Source organism: Bos grunniens, chromosome 21 (assembly GCF_055505025.1).
Source record: "Bos grunniens cultivar Pamir isolate PY7600 chromosome 21, Bosgru_T2T1.0, whole genome shotgun sequence".
Taxonomy (NCBI): Eukaryota; Metazoa; Chordata; class Mammalia; order Artiodactyla; family Bovidae; genus Bos; species Bos grunniens.
The window spans coordinates 31,850,977-31,874,122 of NC_141185.1; the positions used below are offsets into that span (position 1 = coordinate 31,850,977).

Genomic DNA, 23,146 nt, shown 5'->3' on the forward strand with positions numbered 1-23,146 from the left:
TTTGTCTCTCCACGGAGAAGGCAATGGCACCCCACTCCAGTACTCTTGCCTGGAAAATCCCATGGATGGAGGACCCTGGTGGGCTGCAGTCCATGGGGTTGCTAAGAGTCGGGCACGACTGAGCGACTTCACTTTCACTTTTCACTTTTATGCACTGGAGAAGGAAATGGCAACCCACTCTGGTGTTCTTGTCTGGAGAATCCCAGGGACAGGGGAGCCTGGTGGGCTGCTATCTATGGGGTCGCACAGAGTCAGACACGTCTGAAGCGACGCAGCAGCAGCAGTTTCTCTCTCCAAGAGCCAGTTTACTAGCACTACCTTTGGCAACTGGGAGAAGTGGATGGGACGTTCTGAAGAGACAACCATGGCTAAATGCTAAAGAATCGGAATTCTAGCAAACTTTGTAATGCCAAAGAAATACTCATGGCTCTTCCTACCTAAAGATTTTTTGTAGAAGCTATATGAACTTTAAAATCAGCTGTTTGTCTAATAAAAATCCTAACTCAGTTAAAAATGCCTTTATGCATATGCATGGCAAATGCAAGTTATCATTTTCTGAAGAGTTATCTAAAAGGAAAGGGAAAAAAGCAATTACTTACCCTGATCTATGATGTTAGTAATTACATTTTCTTGTAAACTTAAGTTTTAGAGCAGTCTTAGGTTCTCAGTAAATTTGAGCTGAGAATATCTAAGTATTCCCTACCTCCACACAAACATAGCCTCCCCCATTATCCAAATCCCATACCAGAACAATACTTTGTTTCAGTTCAGTTGAGCGTATGTGTCATCATCACCAAAAGTTCATAGTTTTAAATTAGGGTAAAATAATGGTGTTTATTCTTGGTGGTGTATATTCTATAGATTTTATGCCTCATTATAATATTATACAGAATATTTTCACTGTCCTCCAAATGCTCTCTGTTGCATTTATTCATCCTTCTTTCCCCTACTAGGCCCCTGGAAATCACTGACCTTTTTTTTTTTCTTTTAACCATTTCTATAGCTTACCTTTTTCAGAATGTCACATAATTGAAATAATACACCATGAGTTCTCTTTTTAAGAATGCCTTCTTTCTCTTAATGCTGTACATTTAACTTTCCTCCATATGTTTCCATGGACTGATAGCTCATTTCTTTTTAGTGTAGAACAATATTTCATTGTTTGTACCACCATTTATTTATCCACTCACCTACTCAAGGACACCTTGGTTGCTTCCAAATTTTGGTAGTTGTAAATAAAGTTGTCATAAACATCTATGTTCCAGTTTTCGTGTGGACATATTTATGAGTTTCAGCTCATTTTGGTAAATACCAAGGAGGGCAAATGCAGGATTGTATGGTGAGACTATGTTTAATTTTCTGAGAAACAGTCGAACTGTCTTCCAAAGTGTCTGTACAATTTTGCATTCCTATCAGGAATGAATGAGAATTTCTATGGCCCCACATTCTTGTCAACATTTGGTGTTGTCACCGTTCTAGACTTTTACGGCATTCTAAGAAGTATGTAATAGTAGCTCATTGAGGAAAAAAAATTGTGGTACCCTAATTACCAGTGACTTCCCTGGTAGCTCAGCTGGTAAAAAATCTGCCTGCAATGGGAGACCCTGGTTCAATTCCTGTGTTGGGAAGATCCCCTGGAGAAGGGATAAGCTACCCACCCCAGTATTCTTGGGCTTCCCTGGTGGCTCAAATGGTAAAGAATCTGCCTGCAATGCAGGAGACCTGGGTTTGATCCCTGGGTTGGGAAGATCCACTAGAGAATGGCATGGCAACCCACTCCAGTATTCCTGCCTGGAGAATTCCCATGGACAGCGGAGCCTGGTGGGCTACAGTTCATGGGTTGCAAGGAGTCAGACATGACTGAGAGAGTAAGCACAGCACAGTGACCTGTGTGTGACATTAAACATTTTTTTCATAGACTTATTTGCCATCCATATATATTCTTTGGTGAGCTATCTGATCAGATATTTTGCCTTTGTTAAATCAAGTCTTTTTGTTGTGAGTTTTAAGAGTTTTTACATATTTTGGTTAATGATACTTTATCAAATATTGTATATGCTTCTGCTAATTTTTTCCCCAGTCTGTAGCTTATTATTTTAATCCCTAACACATTTTACACTGATTTCGAGAATTACATGTTTCTTCTTGTTACAAATAAAAAATGTCCAGAGGAAAATTTTTAAAGAATATTCAGTATTAGAGTTTTGAGCAAGTATTAATTTGAACCATAGGGAATTGTTCTTTGCACAGGTCAAAAAGTGACAGGAAATCTTGCTGTTCATGAATTTAACATTCTAAGGTTTATATTTTTGAATTTCTTAAATAGAGTCAATTTTAGGTTTAGGTCTAAGTGTTAAAGATAATAATATTCTAAGTCCAGAGGATCTCTCCCTGTTGGCACTATTTATCTTTGGACTGGACAATTCATTTTTATGCAGGGCTTCCCATGCATTGTAGGTTGAGCCACATCTCTGGCCTCTAGACACTGGAAACGTTCCATCCAAAGTTATGATAACCAAAAAATTTCTCCAGAAATTTCCAAATGTCTTTTGAGGGTTTAAAGCATCCCCAGTTGAAAACCATTGTTCTAACGATACTCTACCTTGATAATGGCTTACTTTTTAGAAAAATATACCTTCTATCATATACTCACAAGAGCATATACAGTTTGTTTGATCTCTTTCAGATCTTAAACAAGAACTCTCAATTTCTAGGAATAAACTGATTAAAACATTATCTCATCATTGTCTATAAATCAGAAAGAGACTAAAGCAGTTGCTAAAACTGGACAGTTATTTTTCTCATAAACATATTTTTACAACTTTATTGAGATGAAATTGACAAATAACATTGTAATGTGTTTAAAGTGTACAATGTGATGATTTTGATATATTTATGTATACATTTTGACAGACTCCCAAACATCAAGTTAATTAATATATCCATCAAAGTATTATCAACCATAGTAGCCATGTTATACATTAGATCCTTAGATCTTATCTTATAATGTGAAGTTTGTACACTTTTACTAGCTTCTCCCTATTTTTTTCACCCTGAAGACTGTGGTAGCTACCATTCTTATGCTCTGTTTCTATGTTTATATTTTTTAAAAAGATTCCACATATAAGTGATTCTTTATACTGTCTTTCCATGTCTGGCTTATTTCTCTCAGCATAATGCCCTACAGTTTTATCCATCTTGTCACGAATGACAGGATTTCCTTCCTTTTTTAAGCTGAATAATACTCCATAGTGTGTGTGTGTGTATGTGTAAATATACATACATATATATACCATATTTTCCATATATACCATATATATATATATATATATATATATATATACACACACATACACACACACACACACCATATTTTCTTTATTCATTCACTTATCACAGACTCGGAGTTTATTTCTATACCTTGGCTGTTGTGAATGATGCTGCAATGAATATAAGAGTATGTATCTCTTTGAAATAGTGGTTTTGTTTCTTTTGGATATAAACACAAAGGTGGGAATGCTATATCATATTATAGTTGTACTTTTAATTTCTTGAGTAACCTCGATACAGTTTTCCATAGTGGCTTTACTGTTTTATATTCCCATAAATTGGATACAAAATTTCCTCTTCTCCACATCCTCATCAGCATTTGTTATCTTGTTTGGTTGATGACAGCCATTCTAACAGGTGATCGGTAATATCTCTTTGTGGTTTTGATTTGTATCTCCCTGATGATTAGTGAGTGTGGGTGCCTTTCCATATACCTTTTGGCCATTTGTATGTCTTGTCTGGAAAACTGTCTCTTCAGGTCCCTTGCCCATTTTTCAATTGGGTTATGTATTTCTTTGCTATTGAATTGTGTGTTTCTTGTATATTTTTGACTGTGGCTTGTAAATGTTTTCTCCCATTCCATAGGATGCCTCTTTATTATGTTGATGGTTTCTTTTGATGGACAAGAGCTTTTTAGTTTGATATATTCCCACTTGTTTATTCTCACTTTTGTTGCCAAATCCAAGAAATCATCACCAGCTCCAAGGTTAAGGAGCTTCTTCCCTATGTTTCTTCTAAAATTATTATGATTTTGGATCATATATTTAAGTAATACATTTTGAGTTATTTTTGTACATGGTCTAAATAGGGATCTAATTTCATTTTTTTGAATGTCAATATGCAGTTTTTGCAACACCATTTATTGAAGAAATTACACTTTCCCCATTTTTATTCTTGTTGTAAATTAATTGAACATAGATAAGGAGCAACCCCACGCCAGAGGCCAGGGGCAGTGGCCGGGAGGACCAACCCCAAGTCCAGGGAGCTGTGGCTGCGCAGGCACAGGAGGGCCTAGAGGAGCTATCCCATGTTGAAGGTCAGGAAGGGCAGCAGTGAGGAGATACCTCTCGTCCAAGGTAAGGAGCAATGGCTGCACTTTGCTGGAGAAGCTGTGAAGAGATACCCCATGCCCAAGGTAAGAGAAACCCAAGTAAGATGGTAGGTGTTGCAAGAGGGCTTCAGAGGGCAGACACACTGAAACCATACTCACAGAAAACTAGTCAGTCTAATCACAGTAGGACCACAGCCTTGTCTAACTCAATGAAACTAAGCCATGCCCATGGGGCAACCCAAGATGTGAGGGTCATGGTGAAAAGAGCTGACAGAATGTGGTCCACTGGAGAAGGGAATGGCAAACCACTTCAGTATTCTTGCCTTGAGAACCCCATGAACAGTATGAAAAGGCAAAATGATAGAATACTGAAAGAGAAACTCCCCAGGTCAGTAGGTGCCCAATATGCTACTGGAGATCAGTGGAGAAATAACTCCAGAAAGAATGAAGGGATGGAGCCAAAACAAAAAGAATACTCAGCTGTGGATGTGACTGGTGATAGAAGCAAGGTCCAATGCTGTAAAGAGCAATATTGCATAGGAACCTGGAATGTCAGGTCCATGAATCAAGGCAAATTGGAAGTGGTCAAACAGGAGATGGCAAGAGTGAATGTCGACATTCTAGGAATCAGCGAACTGAAATGGACTGGCATGGGTGAATTTAACTCAGATGACCATTATATCTACTACTGTGGGCAGGAATCCCTCAGAAGAAATGGAGTAGCAATCATGGTCAACAAAAGAGGCTGAAATGCAGTACTTGGATGTAATCTCAAAAACAACAGAATGATCTCTGTTCGTTTCCAAGGCAAACCATTCAATATCACAGTAATCCAAGTCTATGCCCCAACCAGTAACGCTGAAGAAGCTGAAGTTGAACGGTTCTATGAAGACCTACAAGACCTTTAAGAACTAACAGCCAAAAAAGATGTCCATTTCATTATAGGGGACTGGAATGCAAAAGTAGAAAGTCAAGAAACACCTGGAGTAACAGGGAAATGTGGCCTTGGAATACGGAATGAAGCAGGGCAAAGACTAATAGAGTTTTGCCAAGAAAATGCACTGGTCATAACAAACACCCTCTTCCAATAACATAAGAGAAGACTCTATACATGGACATCACCAGATGGTCAACACCAAAAACAGATTGATTATGTTCTTTGCAGCCAAAGATGGAGAAGCTCTATACAGTCAGCAAAAAACAAGACCAGGAGCTGACTGTGGCTCAGACCATGAACTCCTTATTGCCAAATTCAGACTTAAATTGAAGAAAGTAGGGGAAATCACTAGACTATTCGGGTATGACCTAAATCAAAACCCTTATGATTATACAGTGGAAGTGAGAAATAGATTTAAGGGCCTAGATCTGATAGATAGAGTGCCTGATGAACTATTGAATGAGGTTCGTGACATTGTACAGGAGACAGGAATCAAGACCATCCCCATGGAAAAGAAATGCAAAAAACCAAAATGGCTGTCTGAGGAGGCCTTACAAATAGCTGTGAAAAGAAGAAAAGCAAAAAGCAAAGGAGAAAAGGAAAGATATAAACATCTGAATGCAGAGTTCCAAAGAATAGCAAGAAGAGATAAGAAAGCCTTCTTCAGTGATCAATGCAAAGAAATAGAGGGAAACAGCAGAATGGGAAAGACTAGAGATCTCTTCAAGAAAATCAGAGATACAAAGGAACATTTCATGCAAAGATGGGCTCGATAAAGGACAGAAATGGTATGGACCTAACAGAAGCAGAAGATATTAAGAAGAGATGGCAAGAATACACAGAAGAACTGTACAAAAAAGATCTTCATGACCCAGATAATCACGATGGTGTGATCACTGGCCTAGAGCCAGACATCCTGGAATGTGAAGTCAAGTGGGCCTTAGAAAGCATCACTACAAACAAAGCTAGTGGAGGTGATAGAATTCCAGTTGAGCTATTCCAAATCCTGAAAGATGATGCTGTCAATGTGTTGCACTCAATATGCCAGCAAATTTGGAAAACTCAGCAGTGGCCACAGGACTGGAAATGGTCAGTTTTCATTCCAATCCCAAAGAAAGGCAATGCCAAAAAATGCTCAAACTAACACACAATTGCACTCATCTCACACGCTAGTAAAGTAATGCTCAAAATTCTCCAAGCCAGGCTTCAGCAATACAATGACTCGATGGACATGAGTCTCAGTGAACTCCGGGAGTTGGTGATGGACAGGGTGGCCTGGCATGCTTCGATTCATGGGGTCGCAAAGAGTCTGACACGACTGAGCGACTGATTTGATCTGATCCTGATTTGATCTGATGCTGCTGCTGCTAAGGCACTTCAGTTGTGTCTGATTCTGTGTGACCCCATAGATGGCAGTCCACCAGGCTCCTCAGTCCCTGGGATTCTCCAGGCAAGAATACTGGAGTGGGTTGCCATTTCCTTCTCCAATGTATGCATGCATGCAAAGTCGCTTGAGTCATGGCCAACTCTGTGCGACCCCATGGACAGCAGCTCCCCAGGCTCCTTTGTCCACGGGATTCTCCAGGCCAGAATACTGAGTGGGTCGCCATGTCCTTTTCCCCATAGATATGCATGCATTTTTTATTCCATTCATCTATGTTTTTATTTTTATGCAAATATGCTATTTTGATTACTCTAGCTTTGTAATATAGTTTGAAATTAAGAAGTGTGATGCCTTCCATTTCACTTTTCTAACTCAAAATTTCTTTGGCTATTTGGAGTCTTTTTTTGGTTCCAAACATATAGTAAGTTTTTTTTATCATTTCTATGAAAAATGCCATTGGAATTGAATTCTCATAGACATTGTGTTGAATTTGTAGACTTTTGGGGGGGTAGTATGCACATTTCAACAATGTTAATTCTTCCTATGACCCTGATGCTGTGAAAGATTGAAGGCAGGAGGAGAAGGGGATGACAGAGGGTGAGATGGTTGGATGGCATCATTGACTCGATGGACATGAGTTTGTGTAAACTCTGGGAGATAATGAAGGACAGGGAAGCCTGGCATGCTACAGTCCATATGGTCTCAAAGAGTTGGACATGACTGAACGACTGAAATGAACTGAACTGAATATATCAACATGGAATATCTCTTCTTTTTTGTGTCTTCAATTTCATCAATGAAATTGAAGTCCCACTTTCATCAATGTTTTATAGTTTATAACATATAGATCTTTTACTTTCTAGGTTAAATTTTTCCTAGGTATTTTGTTTTTGGTGCTATTATAAATGAAACTCTCTTCTTAATTTCTCTTTCCATCTCTTCACCATTGAGTGTGATATTTGCTATGGCTTTGTCATACATGGCATTATTGAAATAATTTCTTCTATTCATAGTTTGTTGAGAGATTTTTTTTTTAATTTTCAATTATGAAAAGGTGTTTGTCAGATGCTTTTTCTGCATCTGTTGAGATGATCATATGATTTTTATCATTAATTTTTTTAATGTGTTATATCACTTTTATTGAATTGCATCTGTTAAGCCATCTTTGAATCCCAGGAATAAATGCCACTTGATCATGATGTATGACCATTTTAGTGTTCTGCTGAATTTGATTTGCTAGTATTTTGTTGAGAAATTTTCATAAATGGTCATAAGCAATATTGGCCTATAACTTTCTTTTTGTAGTGTCCTTATCAGGCTTTGATAGCAAGATAATGCTGTCCTTGTAAAATGACTTTGGAAGTGTTCCCTCCTCTTCTACTTTTTGAAGGAGTTTAAGTAGAGTCTTTTAATTCTTTAAATGTTTGGTAAATGTCATCCATGAAACTGTCCCATATGCTGGACTTTGCTTTGTTGGGGGGTTGGTTTTTTATAGCTGATTCAAAATCTTATTAGTAATTGTTCTGTTCAGATTTTTCTCTGTACTGGACCATATGTATAGCCTGGGGTGGTGGTGCTCCAATGCCCATTTAAAAACTGCCTCTTTATTTTCCATAATCTGGAGCAACTTGGAATGATCCTCCTGTTGCCTGTCAGAGCTAGGTGACTTTGGGTCCCATACCTGGAGTGGCAGTCATAAATGCTGGGGCTTAAGATGTGTGGGCAGAATCCTACAAAGGAGATACTGGCAACCTGTCTTTATTGTTGGAGTGAACCAGAGAAAGGCAGCAAAAGAAACCGTGAACTCGTTTGGATTCTGTGGAGCATGGCAGTCAGCACATAGATGGCATGCAAACTAGAATATGGGCCCTTAGACTACACTTGTAAAGTACTCATCAAATCCCCTCTGGAGATGAGTGCTTTTGCTTGCTTTATCTGTGCTGAGCCCTGCATGGATAGCCTTGGTAAGTGTACATGTCTCCATTTACAAGTGTTTGTTTACTATATAGTTGGATCTCAGATATACTGCAAGTTCAGTTCCAGAACACAGAAATTAAGTGAGTATCAAAATAAAGCAAGTAACACAATTTTTTTGTTTCTCAGTGCATATAAAAGCTATGTTTATGCTATAGTCTATGAAGAGCAATAACATTGTCTAAAACAACAATGTAAAAATATTTTATTGCTAAAATATGCCAACCATTATTTGATAATGCAAGATTGCCGTGAATCTTCAATTTATAAAAACTGCATTATCTGTGAAGCACAATTAAGTGAAGTGCAGTAAACCAGGTATGCCAGTGGTCCTGTGGGACCATGAATAAAAGGCCCAGTGGCTTTCAGATTTAGGTGTTTTGAGGGCTCATAGCCTTAAAAACTGGAGCACTAGATGTGTGGTCCAAACCATTTACTTCTCAGGTAAAGCTGGGAGTTGGAGGTTCCCTTCTGATTCTATGGTGGTGTGTTAGGGGTGGGGCCTACAGAGAGTGTGTATCACAGCCTTCTCTACCCATTTTCATGTGGATACTTTCTCATTTTATTTCTGTATAGGAGTTACTCAGCTAGTTTTTGGATTTCTTTCAGAGGAAATTGCTCTATGTATAGCTGTAACTCTGTCTCTATGGGAGGAGAAAATTCAGGAGCCTCCTATGTCGCCATCTTGGTCCAGAGTCCCACGGCTTTGGTAATGAGAGCTTGAAGTTTCTTGACGGAGAATATTCCTTACCTGGCCTGTTCCTTACTAATATTTCTGTAGACAATTTTCCATGAGTCTAAAGGAAGACATCAATACAACTAAACTGAAATAAAAACCTCTCACCTTTTAAAACTCCAACACTATAAGAATTTATTCTCGTCTTAATAGCAATCTAAATTTTCTCTCTCTTTTTTCTTCCTGTTTGATACATATAAGGAAAATGTGTGGTTTTTTCCCCCCTCATGGTTAGCAGTCCCGTATACTGCCATAGTTATTTCAACCTGTGTATTCCAGTTGAGCTATTCCAAATCCTGAAAGATGATGCTGTGAAAGTGTTGCACTCAATATGCCAGCACATTTGGAAAACTCAGCAGTGGCCACAGGACTGGAAATGGTCAGTTTTCATTCCAATCCCAAAGAAAGGCAATGCCAAAGAATGCTCAAACTACCGCACAATTGCACTCATCTCACACGCTAGTAAAGTAATGCTCAAAATTCTCAAGGGAGGCTTCAGCAATATGTGAACTGTGAACTTCCTGATGTTCAAGCTGGTTTTAGAAAAGGCAGAGGAACCAGAGATCCAATTGCCAACATCCGCTGGATCATAGAAAAAGCAAGAGAGTTCCAGAAAAACATCTATTTCTGCTTTATTGACTATGCCAACGCCTTTGACTGTGGATTACAATAAACTGTGGAAAATTCTGAGAGAGATGGGAATACCAGACCACCTGATCTGCCTCTTGAGAAATTTGTATGCAGGTCAGGAAGCAACAGTTACAATTGGACATGGAACAACAGACTGGTTCCGAATAGGAAAAGGAGTTCATCAAGGCTGTATATTATCACCCTGTTTATTTAACTTATATGCAGAGTACATCATGAGAAATGCTGGACTGGAAGAAATACAAGCTGGAATCAAGATTGCCGGGAGAAATATCAATAACCTCAGATATGCAGATGACACCACCCTTATGGCAGAAAGTGAAGAGGAACTCAAAAGCCTCTTGATGAAAGTGAAAGTGGAGAGTGAAAAAGTTGGCTTAAGGCTCAACATTCAGAAAACGAAGATCATAGCATCTGGTCCCATCACTTCATGGGAAATAGATGGGGAAACAGTGGAAAGTGTCAGATTTTATTTTTCTGGGCTCCAAAATGACTGCAGATGGTGATTGCAGCCATGAAATTAAAAGATGCTTACTCCTTGGAAGGAAAGCTATGACCAACCTAGATAGCATATTCAAAAGCAGAGACATTACTTTGCCAACAAAGGTCTGTCTAGTCAAGGCTATGGCTTTTCCTGTGGTCATGTATGGATGTGAGAGTTGGACTGTGAAGAAGGCTGAGTGCTGAAGAATTGATGCTTTTGAACTGTGGTGTTGGAGAGGACTCTTGAGAGTCCCTTGGACTGCAAGGAGATCCAACCAGTCCATTCTGAAGGAGATCAGCCCTGGGATTTCTTTGGAAGGAATGATGCTAAAGCTGAAACTCCAGTACTTTGGCCACCTCATGCGAAGAGTTGACTCATTGGAAAAGACTCTGATGCTGGAAGGGATTGGGGGCAGGAGGAGAAGGGGACGACAGAGGATGAGATGGCTGGATGGCATCACTGACTCAATGGACGTGAGTTTGAGTGAACTCCGGGAGTTGATGATGGACAGGGAGGCCTGGCGTGCTGTGATTCATGGGGTGGCAAAGAGTCGGACATGACTGAATTACTGATCTGATCTGATCTGATGAGACTTGGGGGTTTTAACTATTTTTTAAAACCATGTAATCTGCAAAATCTTTCAGAAATAAGGATACTGCTTTTTGGTCATTACTTTCAGTCCAAACTAGGCATTAATTTCCTTAAATTCCCTTTACCAAACACAAAAAGAAAATGAGAGAAAGGAGAATAATTTAAATGTTCCTGCGGTGCTTGTAGAACGGCAGTGCTGTGCATCCTTATTTCACTGCAGACAACGATTCTATATACCAAGAGGATAATTTTTTTTCTCAGTGGACTCCAGCAGATAAATTTTTATTGGTGTAAATAATTCAGCAGCTTGTTATAATGAAACCACTTCACATTAAGCATTTCCGTGCTCTGTCTTAAATGCACACAGAGATATTCCACTGGATACTACTAATATCTGATGCAAACTCAAGGTTTCCCAGTTTATGATACATTGTAGCTCTTTAAGGACCTGAGCCCATTGCTAAGGGACGTGGTTCAACATTTGCAAGAAAAAGAAAAGCTAAGCAGAGTGCAAAGTAAAGGAACAAAGAAAATAATACAGCTTTGCTGGTCATTATGTTGATCTGAGAGCTTTCATAGTCACAGCACATCTGGAGGTTAGTTTTCAAGCTGGTCCTTCAGAGACCATGAAGAAGATTAAAATTTATATAGAGCAGATATAATTCTCAATAAAATTTAAGGGGCAGTGACAAGTTTCCATATTTGGAAGTTCTCTTTTTTAATCCCCCGTAAGAATAGAAAATAAGATTATACACAATCTAAACTTTTTCTTTTTGAGATATAAAGGACAGTTCATTTAAAAGCTGAAAAAAACATTGGTTATGGGATTCTACAGAGTTCTTCCTGTCTTTGCAGCTTCAGTCTGTAAATCTTTTCTGATAAATTTTTCTTTTGAGGAAGAAATCCACTTGCCTGTTGGTGAGTTGTCCTAGGCTTGGGTTGCTCTCTTTGTGGTAGTGTTCAGGCACCACTCTGGAGGATCTACTGCCAAACTTTTCGCCACAAGCCTGCCTTCTCCCCACTTCACCACCAGTTTGGACTTATAACAGGCTTCATACTGATTTTTGGTATACAGCAATTTGGGTCTTGTTTAATATTTTTGTACTTGACTAGTATCAAAGGGATGAATTCCTAAGGGGGATATTTTAACAAATTCAAATGTAGCTTATAAATATTTTATTCAGCTTGTGATTTAATGTAATATCTGGCTTGCAGCTCTTGATGCCAGCTTCCTCAGCTTCCCATTAGAGTGTGTAAGAGAAAAGAGATCAATTTTCCCAGTCCTAAGGTTGACAGTTTACTTATGGCTAAAATCTGAGAGAAATATAAACTATATAGAATGAAACCAGATTGAGAAAAGCATGTTTAGACCACCTGAGAAAAGACAGACATCAGAATCCTCCTTTATTCCTTAAACCCTGATTCAGTGTCTTTATCAGCCATTGGGCAACTGTATCCAGGCCCCTCAGGAACCAGTTCCTGAAACGATCTGATTAATACGGCCTCCCTTCTGGCCATTATTTTTAATTGCATTAGCAAAAGACAAAATATATTTTCATTATAAATGCACACTGTACTGTAAGGGGAAAGACTCACTTGTACTCTATTCCATCACACTCTTCTACCTGAGAGAACCATTGATGCTAATTTGGTATGCCGTTTCAGATCATTTTAATATGCATTTGCATATATGTGAATATATGTACATGTATGCTATAAACATGAGAAGGTATGTTTTCATTATTTGTATACACACATATACACATTCTTTGTTGTTATAAATAAAACTGTACATTATGTATTACTTAGTATCTTTCTCTTTGCTGTTTTTTTTAAATTAATAACCTGTGTGTTGTGTCTTACACAATTGTTTTGCCTATAGAAAAGAACTTCTGCATAGCAGTCCATAATATTGATGGCCCATGGTTTCATTAACCACTTCCTTGTATACAGTGTTTCTATTTTTTTTTTTTTTGATTAATTATAAAGTGCCTAAGTCGTGTTTGCTCATATACCTGATTATTTCTCTAGGAAAAATATCTGTAAGCTGCTTTATCAGTCTACCTTCACATAAGAAATGGATGAAAATATCCATTTTTTAATATACTTGCCAAAATGAAATCCTATAGTTTCTCAATTTTGCCAGTCTAAAAGCAATAATGTCCTGTATTAATTTTCTGTCAATTTCTAACGAAGTTCAGCATCTGGTTTTGTATATTTGTTTTGTGATAGCCTGTGGTGTTCTTTGCCCATTCATTTTTTGAATTATCTTTTTTTTTTTTTTAGCATTTTTATTTGGATGGTTTTTTATATTCTGCTAGTTATTTTTTGTGCCAATCAGAAATAGTAAGTTTCAGAAAACAACAGGAAATGAGAATGAGAATTAACAGTGGCACATTATGCTCTGGAAATTTTAGCTTCACAAATAAGTCATCAGAAGTGGGGGCTCAGAAGAACCACAGTACTAATTGGAGCTAGGGGAAGAAATGTTTTATGACCTTAGTTTATTTAATATATGAGAAAGTCAAACAGGAATGAAGGGGAAGTTACAGCAGGTAAACCATATTCATACATGAGAATTGAATGAGGGAGGTGCTATATACATACAAATATATACACACACATACATACATACATATATATATATATGTTTTCCCTCTGGCCATTAATCTGAGTGGGAAGGTCAGCTTTCTTTACAAGTTGATGAGAGTAAAGCAAAGGACAATCCCTCTTATTTATAGATAGATAAAGAGAGAAAGATTGTGTGGGCGGAGAGTAAAAAAAACACAACATTCCAACAGGAATACGAAGAAGGACTTGTTTTCAAAGATAAAATTGCATTTAATGCAATTAATATATTTAAGGACTATATATATTATTGGCTATCATAATAAAATTAATGTCATCCATATGGAGGGAAAGCAGCATTTTTAAAAGTCATTTTTCATTTTTAAATGACAATGTGGAGAACTGTGATAAAGATGATAATGTCTAAGGAGAACTGCACTAATGATTGTGGTAATGATAAGAGGAAACAAAAGCTATACCTTAAATACATATGCTCAAAAGAACTAGTTTCCCTCTTGAGTCTGTTAGCAAGAAAAGAGATTCTCTAGCATTAGTGTGTATCAGAGTCACCTTAGAGTTAATAAACAACACAGAGACCCAGGCTCATTGAAACAGGATGGAGGCTGGATCTTTGCACTTTCAGTAAGTTCCCCAGGTGATCCCAACACTCACTTAAGGTTTAAGAACCACTGAACTAAGGGACTGTAGTTCTTCAACAATTATTCAAAAATGTTAAAGGAATGTGGCTGAGACTCCTGCTTTCTAAATTTCTCACGCATATCATTTAACCCATGAATTTTATATAGAGGCAGATATTTTGAAGTCCAGAGAAGCCCCACTGTATACATTTGGGGAGCTTTGAGTTTCTGTAAAAATAGCATAAGTTGGTAAAAAATAGCAAAAACAAAAAAAGATAAAGCCATACCCTTGTTTATGGTTAACCACATGCTTAGTGAAAGAACTTTTTGCTGTATGTTCATTTTCTGACTTTCGTGAAAGATGCTATTTCCACTTATACATTATGTGGATGACATCACAGGTGCTAAAACAGGCATAACTTAAAATAGTGAAAGCTGTAAATTACAGACTTGTAAATACTTTTTGCATAAGAATCACTGGAAAGATTATTAAAAATGCAGATTTCAGGATTCCCTTATCAAAATTTCCATTTAGTATTTCCAGAATATTCATGTAAAAGACAAAATAATCTGCAGATGATTTTCTACAGAAGCTGTTATAAGTGAGGAGCACCCAGAAACCAGAGTTTCAAGAAACACTGTAATAGCAATTCATCAATAAAAATGAACACTCCAAGATGATAACAGCAAAGTAATGTCAGTGACTTGCTATAAAGTTTTTTTAAAAACTGAGTTAGGAATTCTAAGCACCAGTTCAAGGAAGATGTGTTTTTTCTTTTCTTTTATTTTTGACATATGTAATAAAACACTGAGAAAGAAAAGACAATATTAAGACCCAGCTTCAGACTATTATCTTTTAATATAGAAGCTCTAGATCTAAACTGCCCAGTATGATATCCAATAACCACATGTGAGTATTTCAATTTAAATTCGTTAACATTGAATAAAATTTAGAAAGTAGTAACTAGTAGATTTCAGTTCAGTTCAGTAGCTCAGCTGTGTCCAACTCTTTGCAGCCCCATGAATTGCAGCACGCCAGGCCTCCCTGTCCATCACCAACTCCCAGACTTCACCCAGACTCACGTCCATGGAGTCAGTGATGCCATCCAGCCATCTCATCCTCTGTCGTCCCCTTCTCCTCCTGCCCCTAATCCCTCCCAGCATCAGAGTCTTTTCCAATGAGTCAACTCTTCGCATGAGGTGGCCAAAGTACTGGAGTTTCAGCTTTAGCATCATTCCTTCCAAAGAAATCCCAGGGCTGATCTCCTTCAGAACTAGTAGCTTTAGTCACATTTTAACTGCCATAAGTGATCAGTAACAATATTATGGGTACATTTCATTGTCACACACACTTCTGTTGGAAAGCACTGCAGAAAGAGAAAGAGAAAATAAATTTGAAAAAAATTCATTTTTTTTACCTTAAAAATTTTTTTTTTATTTAACACCAAAACGTTTTGTATTGGGGTACAGCCAATTAACAATGTTGTGATAGTCTCAGGTGAACAGTGAATGGACTCAGCCATACCTATACATGTATCCATTCTCCCCCAAATACCCCTCCCATTCAGGCTGGAACATAACATTGAGAAGAGTTCCACGTACTCTACAATAGGTTTTTGTTGTTCATCCATTTTAAATATAGCAGTGTGTGCATGACCTTCCCAAAGTCCTTAACTATTCCTTCCCCTTGGCAACCATGAGTTTGTTTTCTAAGTCTGTGAGTTTCTTTCTTTTTTGTAAGTTCATTTGTACCATTTCTTTTTAGATCCCAGATATAAAGGATGTCATACAATCCCTTATATCTGTCATACTTCACTTAGTATGGTACTTTCTAGATCCATCCATGTTGCTGCAAATTACTTATTTCATTTTTAATGGCTAAGTAATACTCCATTGTACATCTATATACCACATCTTCTTTATCCATTCCTCTGTCAATGGACATTTAGGCTGTTTACATGTTTTAGCTATTATAAACAGTTTCTGCAATGAACTCTGGGGTGCATTAATGGAAGAAAATTTGAGAGTTTCAAATCAAAGAAGTCTTACTGTTAGATATGATTAGGAAGATCTACTCTAAGTCAAAGCAGGATTTCTTTAATTAGCATTGTTTCTTTTGAAAAATGAATGTTCAGAACATAAAAAGACTCATTTACCATTAATATAAGAGATTAACTTTGTAACTGTGCATTATTTATCTTATAAAGTAAGATAATTTTTTAATTATTTCATTTTTTTCATTATTTGATTATGAAGTTGCATTATGAAGTAATGAAATCAAAGGCAACAAGCCACAGTAGAATTTGTCCTATTGCATTGTTTTATTGTTTTATATATATATCATAAATTTGTTTTTTGCATCATAGCAGACTCTGGTCAATTTTTTAGGAAACCTTTATTCTATATATGTCATAGAGAAAAGTGTACAAATCAAAGTATCAAAGCTACGAATTTTCATAAAAAGAACATATTCATGCATTAGCGCTTTGGTCAAGAAACAGAAGCATATCAGCAACAAGGAACTAATTCTCATCCACTTTTTCAGTCACTACCACAGGAAAAAGGGTCACCAATAATATCACTTTTAATGCCATTAGTTTTGGCTTTTTTATAATTTTCTGTAAATGTAGTCATTGTTTCCTTTTGTTTAATATAATGGAAGAAAAGCTATGATAGACCTAGACAGCATATTAAAAAGCAGATACATTACTTGGCCAACAAAGGTCCATCTAGTCAAGCTTATGGTTTTTCCAGTAGTCACGTATGGATGTGAGCATTGGACTATAAAGAAAGCTAAGCGCTGAAGAGTTGAACTGTAGCAATTGAATTGCTTTTGAACTGCAGTGTTGGACAAGACTCTTGAGAGTCTCTTGGACTGCAAGGAGATCGAACCGTCCATCCTAAAGGAGATCAGTCTGAATATTCATTGGAAGGACTGATGCTGAAGTTGAAACTCCAATACTTTGGCCACCTGCTGCGAAGATCTGACTCATTTGAAAAGACCTTAATGCTGCAGAAGATTGAAGGCAGGGGGAAAAGGGGATGACAGAGGATGAGATGGTTGGATGGCATCACCAACTTGAAGGACATGAGTTTGGACTAAGCTCCGGGAGTTGCTGATGGACAGGGAAGCCTGGTGTGCTGCAGTCCATGGGGTTGCAAAGAAATGGACATGACTGAGCAACTGAACTGAACAGAATCTTTTGAGCTTCCTCCATGGCATTGCTTATAGTAGTGGTTTGCGTATTCTCATTGCTGTATAACATTCGGTTGTATAAATATATCACAGTTTATCCATTCTGCTATTGATGACCATGAATGTTTGGGTAATCTTTCATCCTTAGCTCATATACATGGTCCTGGTATGAATATTCTGGGTCATGTCTTACAGCTATGAGTGGACTATCTGGGTCATAAATCATGAAGTTTAATTTAAGGTAGATATAATTACCAGTTTTCTGATGTTTACTCTCCCACTAACAGATAATTGGAATTCTTCCACATTCTTCCAATTATTTGATATTGTCTTTGCTATTCTCCATTAGTCTTGCTAGGGGATAAAAATTGTATCAATTTTGTTAAAGAACCAACTTTTTGCATTGTTAATTTTCTCTTTTTAAAATATTTTATTAATCTGTTGTTTATCTTTTTTCCTCCCCTCTACTTAACCTTATATGTAAACTACTCTATTTTCTAATAAAAGCATTTAAAATTATGAATTTATCCATAAATCCTTTTCTAAAGCCTACAACAATTGATATGATATCTGCTTTTTTCTTCAACTGATAATTTTCTAATTACCTAAAGGAATTTTTTATCCATAGATTGTCAGAAGACTACTATTCTATTTTAAAATATTTTTGGATTTAATTAATATCTTGCTAATATTGATTTTTTTCAATTAACTCTTGTGATCAAATAATGTTATCTGTATAATATCAATGTTTTGATTATACTGAGACGTGTTTCACAGCTTAGCATTTATTCTGTTTTCATGAAAATTAGATGTATACTTGAAAAGAAAATGTATTTTGCAGACATTGATTTTAGTGTACTAAAGTATCACCTGGCCCATTTTTTGATTGGGTCATTTATTTTTCTGGAGTTGAGCTGTAGGAGTTGCTTGTATATTTTTGAGATTAGTTGTTTGTCAGTTGCTTCATTTGCTATTATTTTCTCCCATTCTGAAGGCCGTCTTTTCACCTTGCTAATAGTTTCCTTTGATGTGCAGAAGCTTTTAAGGTTAATTAGGTCCCATTTGTTTATTTTTGCTTTTATTTCCAATATTCTGGGAGGTGGGTCATAGAGGATCCTGCTGTGATGTTTGTCAGAGAGTGTTTTGCCTATGTTCTCCTCTAGGAGTTTTATAGTTTCTGGTCTTACGTTTAGATCTTTAATCCATTTTGAGTTTATTTTTGTGCATGGTGTTAGAAAGTGTTCTAGTTTCATTCTTTTACAAGTGGTTGGCCAGATTTCCCAGCACCACTTGTTAAAGAGATTGTCTTTAATCCATTGTATATTCTTGCCGCCTTTGTCAAAGATAAGGTGTCCATATGTGCGTGGATTTATCTCTGGGCTTTCTATTTTGTTCCATTGATCTATATTTCTGTCTTTGTGCCAGTACCATACTGTCTTGATAACTGTGGCTTTGTAGTGGAGCCTGAAGTCAGGTAGGTTGATTCCTCCAGTTCCATTCTTCTTTCTCAAGATCGCTTTGGCTATTCGAGGTTTTTTGTATTTCCGTACAAATTGTGAAATTATTTGTTCTAGCTCTGTGAAGAATACTGTTGGTAGCTTGATAGGGATTGCGTTGAATCTATAAATTGCTTTGGGTAGTATACTCATTTTCACTATATTGATTCTTCCAATCCATGAACATGGTATATTTCTCCATCTATTAGTGTCCTCTTTGATTTCTTTCACCAGTGTTTTATAGTTTTCTATATATAGGTCTTTAGTTTCTTTAGGTAGATATATTCCTAAGTTTTTTATTCTTTCCGTTGCAATGGTGAATGGAATTGTTTCCTTAATTTCTCTTTCTGTTTTCTCATTATTAGTGTATAGGAATGCAAGGGATTTCTGTGTGTTGATTTTATATCCTGCAACTCTACTATATTCATTGATTAGCTCTAGTAATTTTCTGGTGGAGTCTTTAGTGTTTTCTGTGTAGAGGATCATGTCATCTGCAAATAGTGAGAGTTTTACTTCTTCTCCAATTTGGATTCCTTTTATTTCTTTTTCTGCTCTGATTGCTGTGGCCAAAACTTCCAAAACTATGTTGAATAGTAATGGTGAAAGTGGGCACCCTTGTCTTGTTCCTGACTTTAGAGGAAATGCTTTCAATTTTTCACCATTGAGGATAATGTTTGCTGTGGGTTTGTCATATATAGCTTTTATTATGTTAAGGTATGTTCCTTCTATTCCTGCTTTCTGGAGAGTTTTCATCATAAATGGATGTTGAATTTTGTCAAAGGCTTTCTCTGCATCTATTGAGATAATCATATGGTTTTTATTTTTCAATTTGTTAATGTGGTGTATTACATTGATTTGCAGATATTGAAGAATCCTTGCATCCCTGGGATAAAGCCCACTTGGTCATGGTGTATGATCTTTTTAATATGTTGTTGGATTCTGATTGCTAGAATTTTGTTAAGGATTTTTGCATCTATGTTCATCAGTGATATTGGCCTGTAGTTTTCTTTTTTTGTGGCATCTTTGTCAGGTTTTGGTATTAGGGTGATGGTGGCCTCATAGAATGAGTTTGGAAGTTTACCTTCCTCTGCAATTTTCTGGAAGAGTTTGAGCAGGATAGGTGTTAGCTCTTCTCTAAATTTTTGGTAGAATTCAGCTGTGAAGCCGTCTGGACCGGGGCTTTTGTTTGCTGGAAGATTTTTCATTACAGTGCTTGTGATTTTTCATTTCTGTGCTTGTGATGGGTCTGTTAAGATTTTCTATTTCTTCCTGGTCGAGTTTTGGAAAGTTGTACTTTTCTAAGAAATTGTCCATTTCTTCCACATTGTCCATTTTATTGGCATATAATTGTTGATAGTAGTCTCTTATGATCCTTTGTATTTCTGTGTTGTCTGTTGTGATCTCTCCATTTTTGTTTCTAATTTTATTGATTTGATTTTTCTCCCTTTGTTTCTTTATGAGTCTGGCTAATGGTTTGTCAATTTTATTTATCCTTTCAAAGAACCAGCTTTTGGTTTTGTTGATTTTTGCTATGGTCTCTTTTGTTTCTTTTGCATTTATTTCTGCTCTAATTTTTAAGATTTCTTTCCTTCTACTAACCCTGGGATTCTTCATTTCTTCCTTTTCTAGTTGCTTTAGGTGTAGAGTTAGGTTATTTATTTGACTTTTTTCTTGTTTCTTGACGTGTGCCTGTATTGCTATGAACTTTCCCCTTAGGACTGCTTTTACAGTGTCCCACAGGTTTTGGGTTGTTGTGTTTTCATTTTCATTCGTTTCTATGCAAATTTTGATTTCTTTTTTGATTTCTTCTGTGATTTGTTGGTTATTCAGCAGCGTGTTGTTCAGCCTCCATATGTTGGAATTTTTAATAGTTTTTCTCCTGTAATTGAGATCTAATCTTACTGCATTGTGGTCAGAAAGGATGCTTGGAATGATTTCTATTTTTTTGAATTTACCAAGGCTAGCTTTATGGCCCAGGATGTGATCTATCCTGGAGAAGGTTCCATGTGCACTTGAGAAAAAGTTGGAATTCATTGTTTTGGGATGAAATGTCCTATAGATATCAATTTTTCTCCAAAGAAGACATACAGATGGCTAACAAACACATGAAAAGATGTTCAACATCACTCATTATCAGATCAATGCAAATCAAAACCACTATGAGGTACCATTTCATGCCAATCAGAATGGCTGTGATCCAAAAGTCTACAAATAATAAATGCTGGAGAGGGTGTGGAGAAAAGGGAACCCTCTTACACTGTTGGTGGGAATGCAAACTAGTGCAGCCACTATGGAGAACAGTGTGGAGATTCCTTAAAAAACTGGAAATAGAACTGCCTTATGATCCAGCAATCCCACTGCTGGGCATACACACTGAGGAAACCAGAAGGGGAAGAGACACGTGTACCCCAATGTTCATTGCAGCACTGTTTATAATAGCCAGGACATGGAAGCAACCTAGATGTCCATCAGCAGATGAATGGATAAGAAAGCAATGGTACATATACACAATGGAATATTACTCAGCCATTAAAAAGAATACATTTGAATCAGTTCTAATGAGGTGGATGAAACTGGAGCCTATTATACAGAGTGAAGTAAGCCAGAAGGAAAAACACCAATACAGTATACTAATGCATATATATGGAATTTAGAAAGATGGTAACAATAACCCAGTGTACGAGACAGCAAAAGAGACACTGATATATAGAACAGTCTTATGGACTCTGTGGGAGAGGGAGAGGGTGGGAAGATTTGGGAGAATGACATTGAAACATGTAAAATATCATGTAAGAAACGAGTTGCCAGTCCAGGTTTGATGTGCGATACTGGATGCCTGGGGCTAGTGCACTGGGACGACCCAGAGGGATGGTATGGGGAGGGAGGATGGAGGAGGGTTCAGGATGGGGAACACATGTATACCTGTGATGGATTCATTTTGATATTTGGCAAAACTAATACAATTATGTAAAGTTAAAAAAAAAAAAAGAAATCGAATGGTAAATGGAAAAAAAAATAATAAAGTATCACCTGCGTCTAATTGGTTGTCGTACTGTTTACATTTTGTACATCCTTATTTGTTTTGCATATTTCTTCTATCAAAGTATGACCAAAACCTCCAACTATGTTTATGAATTTTCTATTCCTTCTTTTCTTTCCCTCAGTTTTTGTCTCATGTATTTTGAAAATCTTTTATTTATGTCTGTATATAATCAATCTCTGTATCTTCATGATTAACTGTTTAATCACTAGAAAAGTTCCCTTGTTATTTTTGGTAATGCTCTTTGGTTGACTTGTAATCAACTTTTTTTGGACAATAACAGATAGTCATGTCAGTTCTGTTCAGTCTCTCAGTCATGTCCGATTCTGTGACCTCATGGACTGTAGCACATGAGAATTCCCTGTCCATCACCAACTCCTGGAGCTTACTCATCTCATGTCCATTGAGTTGGTGATGCCATCCAACCATCTCATCATCTGTGGTCCCCTTCTCTTCCAGCCTTCAATCTTTCCCAGCATCAGGGTCTTTTCCAATGAGTCAGTTCTTTGCATCAGGTGCCCAAAGTATTGGAGTTTCAACTTCAGCATCAGTCCTTCCAATGAATATTCAGGACTGATTTCCTTTAGGATGGACTGGTTGGATCTCCTTGTAGTTCTAAAGACTCTCAAGAGTCTTCTCCAATGCCACAGTTCAAAAGTATCAATTCTTCAGCGCTCAGCTTTCTTTAATCCAACTCTCATATCCATACATGACTACTGGAAAAAAAACTTAGCTTTGACTAGACGGACCTTTGTCAGCAAAGTAATGTCTCTGCTTTTAGTATGCTATCTAGGTTGGTCATAGTTTTTCTTCCAAGGACCAAGCATCTTTTAATTTCATGGCTGCAGTAACCATCTGCAGTGATTTTGGAGCCCAAGAAAATAGTGTCTCTCACTGTTTTCATTGTTTCCCCATCTATTTGCCACTAAATGATAGGATGAGATGCCATGATCTCAGTTTTTTGAATGAGTTTTAAGCCAGCTTTTTCACTCTCCTCTTTCAGTTTCATCAAGAGGCTCTTAAGTTCCTCTTCACTTTCTGCCATAAGTGTGGTTTGATCTGCATATCTGAGG

At 37.1% G+C, this 23,146-nt stretch overlaps 1 long non-coding RNA gene across 2 annotated transcripts in view; it reads left to right on the forward strand.

The window, feature by feature from the left end:
• The window catches only part of LOC147349336 (uncharacterized), a 173,434-nt gene that overhangs the window by 91,481 nt on the left and 58,807 nt on the right, over window positions 1-23,146 (forward strand). The window contains exon 3 of one of the 2 annotated variants that reach the window (XR_015150361.1): window positions 4,249-4,616. The exons of the other annotated variant lie outside the window; for it this stretch is intronic. This is a non-coding gene — a long non-coding RNA (uncharacterized LOC147349336). Of the gene's footprint in view, window positions 1-4,248; window positions 4,617-23,146 lie in introns of those variants that run through there. 2 annotated transcript variants of the gene reach the window in all.